At 42.3% G+C, this 18,369-nt stretch overlaps 1 protein-coding gene across 1 annotated transcript in view; it reads left to right on the top strand.

Annotated features, from left to right (window-relative positions):
* LOC135560078 (armadillo-like helical domain-containing protein 3) overlaps nt 1-18,369 on the top strand; it is an 86,671-nt gene that overhangs the window by 56,878 nt on the left and 11,424 nt on the right. The window lies entirely within an intron of this gene.

The following is an 18,369-nucleotide window of genomic DNA, read 5'->3' as shown; positions in this document are numbered from 1 at the left end:
GTCACAACATGCCTACTTGGGATGTCATAATGGCCCAGTGAAATCTTTTGCATTCTTTATGACATCACAATGACAACTGTGTTTAAATTCAGACTGTGGCTGTTTATGACATCACAATGGAACACATCCTATGAAACAGTGTTCTTCGCATTGCACCAGGAGATAGGCTTTTAACCACACTCCATCAGGCAGCGTTTAATGAGAGGAGAGAAAATGAAGGGCCAGGAAAGGGAGGAGAGGAAAGAAAGGAGGAACGAAAGAAAGGGAGGAGAGGAAAAGAAAGAAAGGGAGGAGAGGAAAGAAAGAAAGGGAGGAGAGGAAAGAAAGGGAGGAAAGAAAGAGAAGGGAGGAGAGGAAAGAAAGAAAGGGAGGAGAAAGGGAGGAGAGGTAAGAAAGGGAGGAGAGGAAAGAAAGGGAGGAGGGGAAAGAAAGGGAGGAGAGGAAAGGGAGTAGGGGAAAGAGAGGAGGGGAAAGAAAGGGAGGAGAGGAAAGAAAGGGAGGAGAGGAAAGGGAGGAGGGGAAAGAAAGGGAGAAGGTTTGGACGTATATATGCTTTATTTACCAGCTGATAAGCACAGTGATGGATTCTGTCATTACACAGAGAGAGAGAGAGAGATTCTGCCATTACACAGAGAGAGAGAGAGATTCTGTCATTACACAGAGAGAGATTATGTCATTACAGAGAGAGAGAGAGATTCTGTCATTACACAGAGAGAGAGATTCTGTCATTACACAGAGAGAGATATTCTGTCATTACACAGAGAGAGAGAGAGATTCTGTCATTACACAGAGAGATTCTGTCATTACACAGAGAGAGAGATTCTGTCATTACACAGAGAGAGAGAGATTCTGTCATTACAGAGAGAGAGAGATTCTGTCATTACACAGAGAGAGATTCTGTCATTACACAGAGAGAGAGAGAGATTCTGTCATTACACAGAGAGAGAGATTCTGTCATTACACAGAGAGAGAGAGATTCTGTCATTACACAGAGAGAGAGATTCTGTCATTACACAGAGAGATTCTGTCATTACACAGAGAGAGATTCTGTCATTACACAGAGAGAGATTTCTGTCATTACACAGAGAGAGATTCTGTCATTACACAGAGAGAGAGATTCTGTCATTACACAGAGAGAGAGATTCTGTCATTACACAGAGAGAGAGAGATTCTGTCATTACACAGAGAGAGAGAGATTCTGTCATTACACAGAGAGAGAGAGAGATTCTGTCATTACACAGAGAGAGAGAGATTCTGTCATTACACAGAGAGAGATTCTGTCATTACACAGAGAGAGAGATTCTGTCATTACACAGAGAGAGAGATTCTGTCATTACACAGAGAGAGAGATTCTGTCATTACACAGAGAGAGAGATTCTGTCATTACACAGAGAGAGAGAGATTCTGTCATTACACAGAGAGAGAGAGATTCTGTCATTACACAGAGAGAGAGAGATTCTGTCATTACACAGAGAGAGAGAGATTCTGTCATTACACAGAGAGAGAGATTCTGTCATTACACAGAGAGAGAGATTCTGTCATTACACAGAGAGAGATTTCTGTCATTACACAGAGATTCTGTCATTACACAGAGAGAGATTCTGTCATTACACAGAGATTCTGTCATTACACAGAGAGAGAGAGATTCTGTCATTACACAGAGAGAGAGAGAGAGATTCTGTCATTACACAGAGAGAGATTCTGTCATTACACAGAGAGAGAGTCAGAGAGATTCTGTCATTACACAGAGAGAGAGATTCTGTCATTACACAGAGAGAGAGTCATTACACAGAGAGAAAGAGATTCTGTCATTACACAGAGAGAGAGAGATTCTGTCATTACACAGAGAGAGAGAGAGATTCTGTCATTACACAGAGTCAGAGAGAGAGATTCTGTCATTACACAGAGAGAGAGAGATTCTGTCATTACACAGAGAGAGAGATTCTGTCATTACACAGAGAGAGTCAGAGAGATTCTGTCATTACACAGAGAGAGAGAGAGATTCTGTCATTACACAGAGAGAGAGAGATTCTGTCATTACACAGAGAGAGAGATTCTGTCATTACACAGAGAGAGAGAGATTCTGTCATTACACAGAGAGAGATTCTGTCATTACACAGAGAGAGATTCTGTCATTACACAGAGAGATTCTGTCATTACACAGAGAGAGAGATTCTGTCATTACACAGAGAGAGATTCTGTCATTACACAGAGAGAGAGATTCTGTCATTACACAGAGAGAGAGATTCTGTCATTACACAGAGAGAGAGAGAGATTCTGTCATTACACAGAGAGAGAGAGATTCTGTCATTACACAGAGAGAGAGAGATTCTGTCATTACACAGAGAGAGAGAGATTCTGTCATTACACAGAGAGAGAGATTCTGTCATTACACAGAGAGAGAGATTCTGTCATTACACAGAGAGAGAGATTCTGTCATTACACAGAGAGAGAGATTCTGTCATTACACAGAGAGAGAGATTCTGTCATTACACAGAGAGAGAGAGATTCTGTCATTACACAGAGAGATTCTGTCATTACACAGAGAGAGAGAGATTCTGTCATTACACAGAGAGAGAGATTCTGTCATTACACAGAGAGAGAGATTCTGTCATTACACAGAGAGAGAGATTCTGTCATTACACAGAGAGAGAGAGAGATTCTGTCATTACACAGAGAGAGATATTCTGTCATTACACAGAGAGAGAGATTCTGTCATTACACAGAGAGAGAGATTCTGTCATTACACAGAGAGAGAGAGATTCTGTCATTACACAGAGAGAGTCATTACACAGAGAGAGAGAGATTCTGTCATTACACAGAGAGAGAGATTCTGTCATTACACAGAGAGAGAGAGATTCTGTCATTACACAGAGAGAGAGATTCTGTCATTACACAGAGAGAGAGAGATTCTGTCATTACACAGAGAGAGAGTCATTACACAGAGAGAGAGTCATTACACAGAGAGATTCTGTCATTACACAGAGAGAGAGAGAGAGATTCTGTCATTACACAGAGAGAGAGAGATTCTGTCATTACACAGAGAGAGAGATTCTGTCATTACACAGAGAGAGAGATTCTGTCATTACACAGAGAGAGAGAGAGATTCTGTCATTACACAGAGAGAGAGATTCTGTCATTACACAGAGAGAGAGAGATTCTGTCATTACACAGAGAGAGAGAGAGATTCTGTCATTACACAGAGAGTCATTACACAGAGAGAGAGATTCTGTCATTACACAGAGAGAGAGAGATTCTGTCATTACACAGAGAGAGAGATTCTGTCATTACACAGAGAGAGAGAGATTCTGTCATTACACAGAGAGAGAGAGAGAGATTCTGTCATTACACAGAGAGAGAGAGATTCTGTCATTACACAGAGAGAGAGAGAGATTCTGTCATTACACAGAGAGAGAGAGATTCTGTCATTACACAGAGAGAGAGAGATTCTGTCATTACACAGAGAGAGAGATTCTGTCATTACACAGAGAGAGAGAGATTCTGTCATTACACAGAGAGAGAGAGATTCTGTCATTACACAGAGAGAGATTCTGTCATTACACAGAGAGAGAGATTCTGTCATTACACACAGAGAGAGAGATTCTGTCATTACACAGAGAGAGAGAGATTCTGTCATTACACAGAGAGAGAGAGATTCTGTCATTACACAGAGAGAGAGATTCTGTCATTACACAGAGAGAGAGAGATTCTGTCATTACACAGAGAGAGAGTCATTACACAGATTCTGTCATTACACAGAGAGAGAGATTCTGTCATTACACAGAGAGAGAGATTCTGTCATTACACAGAGAGAGAGAGATTCTGTCATTACACAGAGAGAGAGATTCTGTCATTACACAGAGAGAGAGAGATTCTGTCATTACACAGAGAGAGATTCTGTCATTACACAGAGAGAGATTCTGTCATTACACAGAGAGAGAGAGAGATTCTGTCATTACACAGAGAGAGAGATTCTGTCATTACACAGAGAGAGAGAGATTCTGTCATTACACAGAGAGAGTCATTACACAGAGAGAGAGATTCTGTCATTACACAGAGAGAGAGATTCTGTCATTACACAGAGAGAGAGAGATTCTGTCATTACACAGAGAGAGAGTCATTACACAGAGAGAGAGATTCTGTCATTACACAGAGAGACACAGAGATTCTGTCATTACACAGAGAGAGATTCTGTCATTACACAGAGAGAGAGAGATTCTGTCATTACACAGAGAGAGAGAGATTCTGTCATTACACAGAGAGAGAGAGATTCTGTCATTACACAGAGAGAGAGAGAGAGATTCTGTCATTACACAGAGAGAGAGAGATTCTGTCATTACACAGAGAGAGAGAGATTCTGTCATTACACAGAGAGAGAGAGATTCTGTCATTACACAGAGAGAGAGATTCTGTCATTACACACAGAGAGAGATTCTGTCATTACACAGAGGGAGAGAGATTCTGTCATTACACAGAGAGAGAGAGATTCTGTCATTACACAGAGAGAGAGATTCTGTCATTACACAGAGAGAGAGAGATTCTGTCATTACACAGAGAGAGAGAGATTCTGTCATTACACAGAGAGAGAGAGATTCTGTCATTACACAGAGAGAGAGAGATTCTGTCATTACACAGAGAGAGAGATTCTGTCATTACACAGAGAGATTCTGTCATTACACAGAGAGAGAGAGAGATTCTGTCATTACACAGAGAGAGAGATTCTGTCATTACACAGAGAGAGAGAGATTCTGTCATTACACAGAGAGAGAGATTCTGTCATTACACAGAGATAGATTCTGTCATTACACAGAGAGAGAGAGATTCTGTCATTACACAGAGAGAGAGAGATTCTGTCATTACACAGAGAGAGATTCTGTCATTACAGAGAGAGAGATTCTGTCATTACACAGAGAGAGATTCTGTCATTACACAGAGAGAGAGAGATTCTGTCATTACACAGAGAGAGTCATTACACAGAGAGAGATTCTGTCATTACACAGAGAGAGAGATTTCTGTCATTACACAGAGAGAGAGAGATTCTGTCATTACACAGAGAGAGAGAGAGATTCTGTCATTACACAGAGAGAGATTCTGTCATTCTGTCATTACACAGAGAGAGAGATTCTGTCATTACACAGAGAGAGTCATTACACAGAGAGAGAGATTCTGTCATTACACAGAGAGAGAGAGATTCTGTCATTACACAGAGAGAGAGAGATTCTGTCATTACACAGAGAGAGAGATTCTGTCATTACACAGAGAGATTCTGTCATTACACAGAGAGAGAGATTCTGTCATTACACAGAGAGAGAGATTCTGTCATTACACAGAGAGAGAGATTCTGTCATTACACAGAGAGAGAGAGATTCTGTCATTACACAGAGAGAGAGAGATTCTGTCATTACACAGAGAGAGAGAGAGATTCTGTCATTACACAGAGAGAGAGAGATTCTGTCATTACACAGAGAGAGAGATTCTGTCATTACACAGAGAGAGAGATTCTGTCATTACACAGAGAGAGAGAGAGATTCTGTCATTACACAGAGAGAGATTCTGTCAGAGAGAGAGATTCTGTCATTACACAGAGACAGAGAGATTCTGTCATTACACAGAGAGAGAGAGATTCTGTCATTACACAGAGAGAGAGAGATTCTGTCATTACACAGAGAGAGAGATTCTGTCATTACACAGAGAGAGAGAGATTCTGTCATTACACAGAGAGAGAGATTCTGTCATTACACAGAGAGAGAGAGATTCTGTCATTACACAGAGAGAGATTCTGTCATTACACAGAGAGAGAGAGATTCTGTCATTACACAGAGAGAGAGATTCTGTCATTACACAGAGAGAGAGAGAGATTCTGTCATTACACAGAGAGAGAGAGAGATTCTGTCATTACACAGAGAGAGAGATTCTGTCATTACACAGAGAGAGAGAGATTCTGTCATTACACAGAGAGAGAGAGATTCTGTCATTACACAGAGAGAGAGAGATTCTGTCATTACACAGAGAGAGAGATTCTGTCATTACACAGAGAGAGAGATTCTGTCATTACACAGAGAGAGAGAGATTCTGTCATTACACAGAGAGAGAGATTCTGTCATTACACAGAGAGAGAGAGATTCTGTCATTACACAGAGAGAGAGATTCTGTCATTACACAGAGAGAGAGAGATTCTGTCATTACACAGAGAGAGAGAGATTCTGTCATTACACAGAGAGAGAGAGATTCTGTCATTACACAGAGAGAGAGATTCTGTCATTACACAGAGAGAGATTACACAGAGAGAGAGATTCTGTCATTACACAGAGAGAGAGATTCTGTCATTACACAGAGAGAGAGATTCTGTCATTACACAGAGAGAGATATTCTGTCATTACAGAGAGAGAGAGATTCTGTCATTACACAGAGAGAGAGAGATTCTGTCATTACACAGAGAGAGAGATTCTGTCATTACACAGAGAGAGAGATTCTGTCATTACACAGAGAGAGAGATTCTGTCATTACACAGAGAGAGAGATTCTGTCATTACACAGAGAGAGAGATTCTGTCATTACACAGAGAGAGAGAGATTCTGTCATTACACAGAGAGAGAGAGATTCTGTCATTACACAGAGAGAGAGAGATTCTGTCATTACACAGAGAGATTCTGTCATTACACAGAGAGAGAGATTCTGTCATTACACAGAGAGAGAGATTCTGTCATTACACAGAGAGAGAGAGAGATTCTGTCATTACACAGAGAGAGAGAGATTCTGTCATTACACAGAGAGAGATTCTGTCATTACACAGAGAGAGAGAGATTCTGTCATTACACAGAGAGAGAGAGAGATTCTGTCATTACACAGAGAGAGAGATTCTGTCATTACACAGAGAGAGATCTGTCATTACACAGAGAGAGAGATTCTGTCATTACACAGAGAGAGAGAGATTCTGTCATTACACAGAGAGAGAGAGATTCTGTCATTACACAGAGAGAGAGAGATTCTGTCATTACACAGAGAGAGAGAGATTCTGTCTGTCATTTCTGTCACACAGAGAGAGAGATTCTGTCATTACACAGAGAGAGAGATTCTGTCATTACACAGAGAGAGAGAGATTCTGTCATTACACAGAGAGAGAGAGATTCTGTCATTACACAGAGAGAGAGAGATTCTGTCATTACACAGAGAGAGAGAGATTCTGTCATTACACAGAGAGAGAGATATTCTGTCATTACACAGAGAGAGAGAGATATTCTGTCATTACACAGAGAGAGAGAGAGAGATTCTGTCATTACACAGAGAGAGAGATTCTGTCATTACACAGAGAGAGAGATTCTGTCATTACACAGAGAGATATATTCTGTCATTACACAGAGAGAGAGAGATTCTGTCATTACACAGAGAGAGAGAGAGAGATTCTGTCATTACACAGAGAGAGAGAGATTCTGTCACACAGAGAGAGAGATTCTGTCATTACACAGAGAGAGAGATTCTGTCATTACACAGAGAGAGAGATTCTGTCATTACACAGAGAGAGAGATTCTGTCATTACAGAGAGAGAGAGAGATTCTGTCATTACACAGAGAGAGAGAGATTCTGTCATTACACAGAGAGAGAGATTCTGTCATTACACAGAGAGAGAGATTCTGTCATTACACAGAGAGAGAGAGAGATTCTGTCATTACACAGAGAGAGAGAGATTCTGTCATTACACAGAGAGAGAGAGAGATTCTGTCATTACACAGAGAGAGATTCTGTCATTACACAGAGAGATTCTGTCATTACACAGAGATTCTGTCATTACACAGAGAGAGAGAGATTCTGTCATTACACAGAGAGAGAGATTCTGTCATTACACAGAGAGAGATTCTGTCATTACACAGAGAGAGAGAGATTCTGTCATTACACAGAGAGAGAGATTCTGTCATTACACAGAGAGAGAGAGATTCTGTCATTACACAGAGAGAGAGAGATTCTGTCATTACACAGAGAGAGAGAGAGAGATTCTGTCATTACACAGAGAGAGAGATTACACAGAGAGAGAGATTCTGTCATTACACAGAGAGAGAGAGAGATTCTGTCATTACACAGAGAGAGAGAGATTCTGTCATTACACAGAGAGAGAGTCATTACACAGAGAGAGAGATTCTGTCATTACACAGAGAGAGAGAGATTCTGTCATTACACAGAGAGAGAGATTCTGTCATTACACAGAGAGAGAGAGATTCTGTCATTACACAGAGAGAGAGATTACACACAGAGAGAGAGAGATTCTGTCATTACACAGAGAGAGAGATTTCTGTCATTACACAGAGAGAGAGAGATTCTGTCATTACACAGAGAGAGAGAGATTCTGTCATTACACAGAGAGAGAGATTCTGTCATTACACAGAGAGAGAGAGATTCTGTCATTACACAGAGAGAGAGATTCTGTCATTACTTCTGTCATTACACAGAGAGAGAGAGAGATTCTGTCATTACACAGAGAGAGAGAGATTCTGTCATTACACAGAGAGAGAGAGATTCTGTCATTACACAGAGAGAGAGATTCTGTCATTACACAGAGAGAGAGATTCTGTCATTACACAGAGAGAGAGAGATTCTGTCATTACACAGAGAGAGAGATTCTGTCATTACTGTCATTACAGAGAGAGAGAGATTCTGTCATTACAGAGAGAGAGAGAGATTCTGTCATTACACAGAGAGAGAGAGATCCTGTCATTACACAGAGAGAGAGAGATTCTGTCATTACACAGAGAGAGAGAGATTCTGTCATTACACAGAGAGAGAGAGATTCTGTCATTACACAGAGAGAGAGAGATTCTGTCATTACACAGAGAGAGATTCTGTCATTACACAGAGAGAGAGAGATTCTGTCATTACACAGAGAGAGAGAGAGATTCTGTCATTACACAGAGAGAGAGAGATTCTGTCATTACACAGAGAGAGAGAGAGATTCTGTCATTACAGAGAGAGAGAGAGATTCTGTCATTACACAGAGAGAGAGAGAGATTCTGTCATTACACAGAGAGAGAGAGATTCTGTCATTACACAGAGAGAGAGAGATTCTGTCATTACACAGAGAGAGAGATATTCTGTCATTACACAGAGAGAGAGATTCTGTCATTACACAGAGAGAGAGAGATTCTGTCATTACACAGAGAGAGATTCTGTCATTACACAGAGAGAGAGAGAGATTCTGTCATTACACAGAGAGAGAGTCATTACACAGAGAGATTCTGTCATTACACAGAGAGAGAGAGAGAGATTCTGTCATTACACAGAGAGAGAGAGATTCTGTCATTACACAGAGAGAGAGAGATTCTGTCATTACACAGAGAGAGAGAGATTCTGTCATTACACAGAGAGAGAGAGATTCTGTCATTACACAGAGAGAGAGAGATTCTGTCATTACACAGAGAGAGAGATTCTGTCATTACACAGAGAGAGAGAGATTCTGTCATTACAGAGAGAGAGATTCTGTCATTACACAGAGAGAGAGAGATTCTGTCATTACACAGAGAGAGAGATTCTGTCATTACACAGAGAGAGAGATTCTGTCATTACACAGAGAGAGAGAGATTCTGTCATTACACAGAGAGAGAGATTCTGTCATTACACAGAGAGAGAGAGATTCTGTCATTACACAGAGAGAGATTCTGTCATTACACAGAGAGAGAGATTCTGTCATTACACAGAGAGAGAGATTCTGTCATTACACAGAGAGAGAGATTCTGTCATTACACAGAGAGAGAGAGATTCTGTCATTACACAGAGAGAGAGATTCTGTCATTACACAGAGAGAGACACAGAGATTCTGTCATTACACAGAGAGAGAGAGAGAGAGAGAGATTCTGTCATTACACAGAGAGAGAGAGATTCTGTCATTACACAGAGAGAGAGAGATTCTGTCATTACACAGAGAGAGAGAGATTCTGTCATTACACAGAGAGAGAGAGATTCTGTCATTACACAGAGAGAGAGATTCTGTCATTACACAGAGAGAGAGATTTCTGTCATTACACAGAGAGAGAGATTCTGTCATTACACAGAGAGAGAGAGATTCTGTCATTACACAGAGAGAGAGAGATTCTGTCATTACACAGAGAGAGATTCTGTCATTACACAGAGAGAGAGAGAGAGATTCTGTCATTACACAGAGAGAGAGATTCTGTCATTACACAGAGAGAGAGAGATTCTGTCATTACACAGAGAGAGAGAGAGATTCTGTCATTACACAGAGAGAGATTGTCATTACACAGAGAGAGAGATTCTGTCATTACACAGAGAGAGAGAGATTCTGTCATTACACAGAGAGAGAGATTCTGTCATTACACAGAGAGAGAGATTCTGTCATTACACAGAGAGAGAGAGATTCTGTCATTACACAGAGAGAGAGAGAGATTCTGTCATTACGAGATTCTGTCATTACACAGAGAGAGAGAGAGAGAGAGAGATTCTGTCATTACACAGAGAGAGAGAGATTCTGTCATTACACAGAGAGAGGTTCTGTCATTACACAGAGAGAGATTCTGTCATTACACAGAGAGAGAGAGATTCTGTCATTACACAGAGAGAGAGATTCTGTCATTACACAGAGAGAGAGAGATTCTGTCATTACACAGAGAGAGAGATTCTGTCATTACACAGAGAGAGAGAGATTCTGTCATTACACAGAGAGAGAGAGATATTCTGTCATTACACAGAGAGAGAGAGATTCTGTCATTACACAGAGAGAGATTCTGTCATTACACAGAGAGAGAGAGAGATTCTGTCATTACACAGAGAGAGAGAGAGATTCTGTCATTACACAGAGAGAGAGAGAGATTCTGTCATTACACAGAGAGAGAGAGATTCTGTCATTACACAGAGAGAGAGAGATTCTGTCATTACACAGAGAGATAGATCTGTCATTACACAGAGAGAGAGATTCTGTCATTACACAGAGAGAGAGAGATTCTGTCATTACACAGAGAGAGAGAGATTCTGTCATTACAGAGAGAGAGAGATTCTGTCATTACACAGAGAGAGATTCTGTCATTACACAGAGAGAGAGAGATTCTGTCATTACACAGAGAGAGAGAGATTCTGTCATTACACAGAGAGAGAGAGATTCTGTCATTACACAGAGAGAGAGAGATTCTGTCATTACACAGAGAGAGAGAGATTCTGTCATTACACAGAGAGAGAGAGATTCTGTCATTACACAGAGAGAGAGAGAGATTCTGTCATTACACAGAGAGAGAGAGATTCTGTCATTACACAGAGAGAGAGAGATTCTGTCATTACACAGAGAGAGAGAGATATTCTGTCATTACACAGAGAGAGAGAGATTCTGTCATTACACAGAGAGAGAGAGATATTCTGTCATTACACAGAGAGAGAGAGATATTCTGTCATTACACAGAGAGAGAGAGATTCTGTCATTACACAGAGAGAGAGAGAGATTCTGTCATTACACAGAGAGAGAGATTCTGTCATTACACAGAGAGAGAGAGAGATTCTGTCATTACACAGAGAGAGAGAGATTCTGTCATTACACAGAGAGAGAGAGAGATTCTGTCATTACACAGAGAGAGAGAGATTCTGTCATTACACAGAGAGAGAGAGATTCTGTCATTACACAGAGAGAGAGATTCTGTCATTACACAGAGAGAGAGATTCTGTCATTACACAGAGAGAGAGATTCTGTCATTACACAGAGAGAGAGAGATTCTGTCATTACACAGAGAGAGAGAGATTCTGTCATTACACAGAGAGAGAGAGATTCTGTCATTACACAGAGAGAGAGAGAGATTCTGTCATTACACAGAGAGAGAGAGATTCTGTCATTACACAGAGAGAGAGAGATTCTGTCATTACACAGAGAGAGATTCTGTCATTACACAGAGAGAGAGAGAGATTCTGTCATTACACAGAGAGAGAGAGATTCTGTCATTACACAGAGAGAGAGATTCTGTCATTACACAGAGAGAGAGAGATTCTGTCATTACACAGAGAGAGAGATTCTGACAGAGAGAGAGATTCTGTCATTACACAGAGAGAGAGAGATTCTGTCATTACACAGAGAGAGAGAGATTCTGTCATTACACAGAGAGAGTCATTACACAGAGAGAGAGATTCTGTCATTACACAGAGAGAGAGAGATTCTGTCATTACACAGAGAGAGAGAGATTCTGTCATTACACAGAGAGAGAGAGAGATTCTGTCATTACACAGAGAGAGAGAGATTCTGTCATTACACAGAGAGAGAGAGAGATTCTGTCATTACACAGAGAGAGAGAGAGAGATTCTGTCATTACACAGAGAGAGAGATTCTGTCATTACACAGAGAGAGAGAGAGATTCTGTCATTACACAGAGAGAGAGAGATTCTGTCATTACACAGAGAGAGAGAGAGAGAGATTCTGTCATTACACAGAGAGAGAGATTCTGTCATTACACAGAGAGAGAGATTCTGTCATTACACAGAGAGAGAGAGATTCTGTCATTACACAGAGAGAGAGAGATTCTGTCATTACACAGAGAGAGAGATTCTGTCATTACACAGAGAGAGAGAGAGATTCTGTCATTACACAGAGAGAGAGATTCTGTCATTACACAGAGAGAGAGATTCTGTCATTACACAGAGAGAGAGAGAGAGAGATTCTGTCATTACACAGAGAGAGAGATTCTGTCATTACACAGAGAGAGAGATATTCTGTCATTACACAGAGAGAGAGATTCTGTCATTACACAGAGAGAGATTCTGTCATTACACAGAGAGAGAGATCCTGTCATTACACAGAGAGAGAGATTCTGTCATTACACAGAGAGAGAGAGATTCTGTCATTACACAGAGAGAGAGAGATATTCTGTCATTACACAGAGAGAGAGAGATTCTGTCATTACACAGAGAGAGAGATTCTGTCATTACACACAGAGAGAGATTCTGTCATTACACAGAGAGAGAGAGATTCTGTCATTACACAGAGAGAGAGAGATTCTGTCATTACACAGAGAGAGAGAGATTCTGTCATTACACAGAGAGAGAGAGATTCTGTCATTACACAGAGAGAGAGATTCTGTCATTACACAGAGAGAGAGAGATTCTGTCATTACACAGAGAGAGAGAGATTCTGTCATTACACAGAGAGAGAGAGAGAGATTATGTCATTACACAGAGAGATATATTCTGTCATTACACAGAGAGAGAGAGATTCTGTCACACAGAGAGAGAGATTCTGTCATTACACAGAGAGAGAGAGATTCTGTCATTACACAGAGAGAGAGATTCTGTCATTACACAGAGAGAGAGAGATTCTGTCATTACACAGAGAGAGAGAGATTCTGTCATTACACAGAGAGAGAGATTCTGTCATTACACAGAGAGAGAGATTCTGTCATTACACAGAGAGAGAGAGAGATTCTGTCATTACACAGAGAGAGAGAGATTCTGTCATTACACAGAGAGAGAGAGATTCTGTCATTACACAGAGAGAGAGAGATTCTGTCATTACACAGAGAGAGAGAGATTCTGTCATTACACAGAGAGAGAGAGATTCTGTCATTACACAGAGAGAGAGAGATTCTGTCATTACACAGAGAGAGAGATTCTGTCATTACACAGAGAGAGAGAGAGATTCTGTCATTACACAGAGAGAGAGAGATTCTGTCATTACACAGAGAGAGAGATTCTGTCATTACACAGAGAGAGAGATTCTGTCATTACACAGAGAGAGAGAGATTCTGTCATTACACAGAGAGAGAGAGAGATTCTGTCATTACACAGAGAGAGAGATTCTGTCATTACACAGAGAGAGAGATTCTGTCATTACACAGAGAGAGAGATTCTGTCATTACACAGAGAGAGAGAGATTCTGTCATTACACAGAGAGAGAGAGATTCTGTCATTACACAGAGAGAGAGAGATTCTGTCATTACACAGAGAGAGAGAGATTCTGTCATTACACAGAGAGAGAGATTCTGTCATTACACAGAGAGGAGAGAGATTCTGTCATTACACAGAGAGAGAGAGATTCTGTCATTACACAGAGAGAGAGAGATTCTGTCATTACACAGAGAGAGAGAGAGATTCTGTCATTACACAGAGAGATATATTCTGTCATTACACAGAGAGAGAGAGAGATTCTGTCATTACACAGAGAGAGAGAGATTCTGTCATTACACAGAGAGAGAGAGATTCTGTCATTACACAGAGAGAGAGATATTCTGTCATTACACAGAGAGAGAGAGATTCTGTCATTACACAGAGAGAGAGAGATTTCTGTCATTACACAGAGAGAGAGAGATTCTGTCATTACACAGAGAGAGAGATTCTGTCATTACACAGAGAGAGAGAGATTCTGTCATTACACAGAGAGAGAGAGAGATTCTGTCATTACACAGAGAGAGAGAGATTCTGTCATTACACAGAGAGAGAGAGATTCTGTCATTACACAGAGAGAGAGATTCTGTCATTACACAGAGAGAGAGAGATTCTGTCATTACACAGAGAGAGAGAGATTCTGTCATTACACAGAGAGAGAGATTCTGTCATTACACAGAGAGAGAGAGATTCTGTCATTACACAGAGAGAGAGAGAGATTCTGTCATTACACAGAGAGAGAGAGATTCTGTCATTACACAGAGAGAGAGAGAGAGATTCTGTCATTACACAGAGAGAGAGAGATTCTGTCATTACACAGAGAGAGAGAGATTCTGTCATTACACAGAGAGAGAGAGAGATTCTGTCATTACACAGAGAGAGAGATTCTGTCATTACACAGAGAGAGAGATTCTGTCATTACACAGAGAGAGTCATTCTGTCATTACACAGAGAGAGAGAGAGAGATTCTGTCATTACACAGAGAGAGAGAGAGATTCTGTCATTACACAGAGAGAGAGAGATTCTGTCATTACACAGAGAGAGATTCTGTCATTACACAGAGAGAGAGATATTCTGTCATTACACAGAGAGAGAGATTCTGTCATTACACAGAGAGAGAGAGATTCTGTCATTACACAGAGAGAGAGAGATTCTGTCATTACACAGAGAGAGAGATTCTGTCATTACACAGAGAGAGAGAGATTCTGTCATTACACAGAGAGAGAGAGAGATTCTGTCATTACACAGAGAGAGAGAGAGATTCTGTCATTACACAGAGAGAGAGAGAGATTCTGTCATTACACAGAGAGAGAGAGATTCTGTCATTACACAGAGAGAGAGAGAGATTCTGTCATTACACAGAGAGAGAGAGATTACACAGAGAGATTTCTGTCATTACACAGAGAGAGAGATTCTGTCATTACACAGAGAGAGAGAGATATTCTGTCATTACACAGAGAGAGATTCTGTCATTACACAGAGAGAGAGATATTCTGTCATTACACAGAGAGAGAGAGATTCTGTCATTACACAGAGAGAGAGATATTCTGTCATTACACAGAGAGAGAGATATTCTGTCATTACACAGAGAGAGAGATATTCTGTCATTACACAGAGAGAGAGATTCTGTCATTACACAGAGAGAGAGATATTCTGTCATTACACAGAGAGAGAGATATTCTGTCATTACACAGAGAGAGAGATATTCTGTCATTACACAGAGAGAGAGAGATTCTGTCATTACACAGAGAGAGAGAGATATTCTGTCATTACACAGAGAGAGAGAGATTCTGTCATTACACAGAGAGAGAGAGATTCTGTCATTACACAGAGAGAGAGAGATTCTGTCATTACACAGAGAGAGAGAGATATTCTGTCATTACACAGAGAGAGAGAGAGATTCTGTCATTACACAGAGAGAGAGAGAGAGATTCTGTCATTACACAGAGAGAGAGAGATTCTGTCATTACACAGAGAGAGAGAGATATTCTGTCATTACACAGAGAGAGAGAGATATTCTGTCATTACACACCCCAATTACCTCTCAGCTGATATCTCCCGGATGTATTCCCAACAAGAAGAGAATACGCTTAAGTCAAATGACGTCAATGACCTTTGACCTTTAGATGAGATTTGAATTTCCTCATTAGACGTGACTGTAAATGTAAAGTTGTAGGTTGACTGAGTCCCAAATGGCAGAAGTAGTGCACTACATACGAAGTAGGGAGCCATGTAGGACTCCAGCCATAGTTTCCTTATTCATTAGAAGTGTGTGTAAAGTTTTCTCTCCAGGCTGCCAGGCCAGGTTGTGTAGGTCTGGTGCTGCTGCAGCCTGTAGTGGGACTGACCCTGACACAGCCTTCTGACTGAGGGAAATGGGCCGGGACTTGGCTTGCGAGGGGATGGTTTGTTGGCGCAGGAGAGGACAGGTGTGTTCATTAGCCTTTGCTAGCCTGTCTGATTGAGCCAGGTGGTGCTGCAGTAGAGACAGCCTACAGATGGTAACCTCTCTACCTCACTCACTCACTCACTCACTCACTCACTCACTCACTCACTCACTCACTCACACTCACTCACTCACCACCACTCACTCACTCACTCACTCACCACTCACTCACTCTCTGTCACACCACCTCCTCTTCCTTCCTCTCCCTCTTCTCTCTTCTCTCTTCTCCCTTCTCCCTCCCTCTCTCTCTCTCTTCTCTCCTCTCCTCTCTGTCTCTTCTTTCTCCCTCTCTGTGTCTCCCTCTCTCCCTCTCTCTCTCTCCCTCTCTCTCTCTCTCTCTCTCTCTCCTTCTCTCCTCTCTCTCTCTCTCTCTCTCTCCTCCCTCTCCTCTCCTCTCTCTCTCTCTCTCTCTCTCTCTTCTCCCTCTCCTGTTATCTCTCTCTTCTCCCTCTCCTGTTATCTCTCTCTTCTCCCCTCCCTCCTCTCTCTCTCTTCTCCCCTCTCCTCTCTCTCTCTCTGCTCCCTCTCCTCCTCTCTCCCTCTCCTCTCTTAATAAGGCGTGAAATCTCTCTCCATCTCCTTCCTCTCTTGGCATTTCTCTGCCTCTCCTCTCCATCCCTCCATCTCCCCAGTGGTGACAGTAGAAGATGAATAGCACCCTGAACACACAGCATTCAAATGAACCAGCCTATAATATACATCCCTATACCTCATCACACACACACTCTCACACACACACACACACACACACACACACACACACACACACACACACACACACACACACACACACACACACACACCACACAATTTAATTTTGTATTGCTATACTTGTGGGGAATTAATGGTTAGTGGTTAGGATTCCCACCCAGAATCTTAACCACTAACCCTAAATCGAACCCTTAACTTTTAATTGTAACCCTAAACCTGTGTCTGATGAGCTATAAGAAGTTTGTTTATGGATATTTATAATTAGTTTGAAGTTATAATTCCAGTTTTACTTGGTGTTATTACTGTTCCCCACTTCCCACTTAAGGACTTCTGGTACTAAAACACCCACACCACACCACACCCACACCACACCACACCCACACCACACCCACACCACCCCACACCACACCACACCCACACCACACCACCCACACCACACCACACCACACCACACACCACCCACACCACACCCACACCACCCACACCACCCACACCACACCACCCACACCACACCACACCCACACCACACACACACCCACACCACACACACCACCACACCACACACCCCACACCACACCCCACCCCACACCACACCACACCACCACACCCACACCACACCACACCCACACCACACACACACACCACCACCACACCACACACACACACCCACACCACACCACACCACACCACACCCACCCACACCACACCACACACACACACACACCACACACACACACACCACACCACACCACACCACACACACCCACACCCACACCACACCCACACCACACCACACCACACCCACACCACACCACACACCACACCACACACACCCACACCCACACCACACACACACACACACACACCACACCACCCACACCACACCACACCACACCACACCCACACCACACCACCCCACCCACCCACACCACACCACACACACCACACCACACCACACCACACCCACACCACACACACCCACACCACACCACACCACACCACACCACACCCACACCCCACCACCCACACCACACCACACACACCACACCACCCACCACACCACACCACACACACACACCACACCACACCACACCACACACCACCACACCACCCACACCACACCACACACCACACCCACACCACACCACCCCACACCACACCACACCACCCACCCACCCACCACACACACACCACACCCCCACCCACACCACACCACACCACACACCACACCACACCCCACCCACACCACACCACACCACACCACCCACACCACACACCCACCCACACCCACACACACACCCCACCCACACCACACACACCACCCACACACACACCACACCACACCACACCCACACCACACCC

This window comes from Oncorhynchus nerka, linkage group LG15 (genome assembly GCF_034236695.1).
Source record: "Oncorhynchus nerka isolate Pitt River linkage group LG15, Oner_Uvic_2.0, whole genome shotgun sequence".
Taxonomy (NCBI): domain Eukaryota; kingdom Metazoa; phylum Chordata; class Actinopteri; order Salmoniformes; family Salmonidae; genus Oncorhynchus; species Oncorhynchus nerka.
The sequence above is the reverse complement of the archived record's forward strand: the minus strand, read 5'-3'. Positions and strand labels throughout refer to the sequence as shown.